This window comes from Artemia sp. Qi Xiang Cuo, chromosome 3 (genome assembly GCF_049724085.1).
Source record: "Artemia sp. Qi Xiang Cuo chromosome 3, ASM4972408v1, whole genome shotgun sequence".
NCBI classification, from domain to species: Eukaryota; Metazoa; Arthropoda; class Branchiopoda; order Anostraca; family Artemiidae; genus Artemia; species Artemia sp. Qi Xiang Cuo.
In genome coordinates this window covers 25,064,829-25,068,201 of record NC_142796.1, presented here as the reverse complement: position 1 = coordinate 25,068,201, position 3,373 = coordinate 25,064,829, and the positions used below count along the sequence as shown (strand labels likewise).

General features: G+C 47.5%; 1 pseudogene; it reads left to right on the top strand.

Moving 5' to 3' along the window:
- Positions 1 to 283: 283 nt before the first annotated feature.
- On the top strand, positions 284 to 2,091 carry LOC148953910 (small subunit ribosomal RNA; annotated as a pseudogene).
- The last annotated feature ends 1,282 nt before the right edge of the window (positions 2,092 to 3,373 follow it).

Here is a 3,373-nt window from a genome sequence, read left to right as displayed (position 1 = left end):
TGTAAACTGTGATAGAGTTTCTATAAAACTCGACACAGATGGTGGGTTCATAGTGAGGTTGTTTTGATCAATTGTGAATAACGCAGACCTTAGCAGCTTGTGTGAGATACTACTCTTTAAGAGTGTGGACACCTTGTGTCTGTCCTTAGGTTTTTATCAGTAGAGCCTTCTACTCTGGTATTAAGGGGTAATGAAAGGAGGATGGGAAGGTGGCCGTACTCCAGGAGAGAAATATCAATGGTTGACTGTGTTTCTAATGTGCCTGATGGTAACGTGAATGTTTTAACTGGTTGATCCTGCCTGTAGCATATGCTTGTCTCAAAGATTAAGCCATGCATGTCTAAGTACAATCCCCAAGTGGGCGAAACTGCGAATGGCTCAATAAATCAGTTATGGTTCCTTAGATCGTACTATATCCTACTTGGATAACTGTGGTAATTCTAGAGCTAATACATGCACAATAGCCCCAACTTCACGAAAGGGGTGCTTTTATTAGATCAAGACCATTCGGGCTTCGGCGTCTCTTGGTGACTCTGAATACCTATAGCCGATCGCACGGTCTCGCACCGGCGACGTGTCTTTCAAATGTCTGCCTTATCCCCTGTCGATGGTAGGCGCTGCGCCAACCAGGGGTGCACCGAGGAACTGGGACTCGGGGGTTCGAATCCGGAGAGGGAGCCTAAGACACGGCGACCACATCCAAGGAAGGCAGCAGGCGCGCAAATTACCCAAACCCAGCACGGGGAGGTAGTGACGAAAAATAACGATGCAGGACTCATCCGAGGCCCTGTGAGTGGAATGAGTACACTTTAAATCCTTTAACGAGGATCCATTGGAGGGCAAGTCTAGTGCCAGCAGCCGCGGTAACTCCAGCTCCAACAGCGTATATTAAAGTTGTTGCGGTTAAAATGCTCGTAGTAGGATATGGGTCTCGGTCGGGTGGTGCCGCCTCACGGTGGTCACTGCCTCGATCGGACAATTCATTGGATCGTTCGGGGTGCTCTTAACCGAGTGTCCTGGGTGGCCGATAAGTTTACTTTGAACAAGTTAGAGTGCTTAAAACAGGTGCACCGCGCCTGAATATCACAACATGGAATGATGGAATAGGCCCTCGGTCTTATTATGTTGGTTTTATGGACTTGAGGTAATGATTAACAGAGACAGACGGGGGCATTCGTACTGCGACGCTAGAGGTGAAATTCTTGAACCGTCGCAAGACGAACAACTGCGAAAGCATTTGTCAAGATTGTTTTCATTAATCAAGAGCGAAAGTTAGAGGTTCTTAGGCGATCAGATACCGCCCTAGTTCTAACCAGACCCGAAGTCAAACAGCGTTCTGCGGAAGGGACGGGAATGAATCCGCGGGCAGCGTCAGGAACCCCAATGTGGGTGGGTTCCAGGGGACGGCTGGTTGCAGATCTTAAACTAGTAGGACGTGACGGAAGGGCACCACCAGGAGTGGAGCCTGCGGCTTAATTTGACTCAACACAGGAAACCTCACCAGGCCCGGACACTGGAAGTATTGACAGATTGAGATCTCTATCTTTATTAAGTTGGTGTTTATGAATTTCCGTTCCTTTATTGTTTAGCAAATTTTAATTTTAAATAAGAAAAAGAAAGATAAAAAAGCAATATAAAAATAAGAAGGAAAATAGTGGTTGATCGATATTAGTATAGGGACAATTGGCGTCTAGCTATATGAGAGTGAGCAATAACAGGTCTGTGATGCCCTTAGATGTCCTGGGCTACATGCGCGCTACACTGGAAGAATCAGCGCGTCCTCCCTGTCCGAGAGGACCGGGTAACCGCTGAACCTCTTCCGTGGTTGGGATTGGGGACTGCAAGGATCCCCATAAACCAGGAATCCCTAGTAGGCACAAGTCATTATCTTGCGTCGATTACGTCCCTGCCCTTTGTACATGCCGCCCGTCGCTACTACCGATTGAATGATTTAGTGAGAACTTCGGACGACTCGCCAGGGCAGCTTCCGGGCCGCTCGTGGTGTGGTTGAAAGTTGTTCAAACTTGATCCTTTAGAGGAAGTAAAAGTCGTAACAAGGTTTCCGTAGGTGAACCTGCGGAAGGATCATTAGCGTTTGATAAGCGAGAAGGAGACTCTTGGCCCCTGTGTTCATTAGTTTGTCTAATCGTTGTTATTGATACACGTTCCCGTGTTTGGTGTTTGAGGTGCACAAGTAGGTTTTCCGCATGTGGAGGAGTACCCTTGTGCAGCATCAGTCATGGGGGCCGTTCGTTGAATAAAAGGAGTGCTCAACGGAGTCTTGAGGAATGGGGGCTTTGAGGCAGTTATTGTGGGGATAATTAACTCAAAGTTTGGTTCGTTACTAATGTAGAACTGTTGAGACCATTAACTGTAAGGACTATCTGAGTTGGCTCTATAATGGGGGCTCTCAGAGGAGTAGAACATGCAAAGCCTGTTAAGGTAATATGCCTCAATGGAATCACTCTGACGTCAAGAGGAATGAACCAACAGTGAGGTTATTGTTGTTGCCCCAACAGTATATTTGTGTTGGGGAGGGCAACAAGATAATGACTGGGTATTGTCTCGAGGTCTTGGTGTCTGTATCCATTACAAGGATGGAGAGTTTGCTTTTGGCAGCAACAAGAGATTGTATCTTGCTCTGTAGCTGGGGATCTCTGAGGAAATGAGCCTGCAAAGCTGGTGATAAATCTTTGTAGTTGTGTATGTGGGCCAAATTCATGCCATCTGAAATAGTGGACATCAGATTACTAACAGTGTGGTAGTTGCTGCCCCAGCAACATTTTGGTGGGGCCCGGGAAGCACTCTTTACCTTTTCTGAGGGCCCAAGTGGTGCAAGACGAAGGGGTTGGTTTGGTCAAAAGAGAGGCGCGTGAGTCCTCAGGTTAGCCAAAGTCTTGTACTGAGATTGCACTAATGAACCATCTAGTAGCTGGTTCCTCCCGTAGTTTCCCTCAGGATAGCTGGCGCTCAAGCAAAGGAGACGGGAGTCTCATCCTGGCACTTTACGGTTGAGTGAATTGTGCTCCGATACAGCATAAACCGCGTCTACAACTTGAACGTTTAGAGAGGACTGTCCGAACGTTTTTTTTATGTCGTGACTGCGGTCTTATCAGAGGGAAAATTGAATGGTGTTCCTACGACAAGTTTCGGTTTTATTAAACACATATCTGTTTAATGCGCCCAAACCAATGCAGCTTCCCGAGCCCACGGAAAGGAGTTGGTTGCTCCAGACAGCAGGACGGTGGCCATGGAGGTCGGAAACCGCTTAGAAGTGTGTAACAACTCACCTGCCGAAGCAACTAGCCCTTAAAATGGGAGGTGCTTTAGCATTGTGCTGATACCGGAACGCCGGTCGCAGAGCTTGTCGATC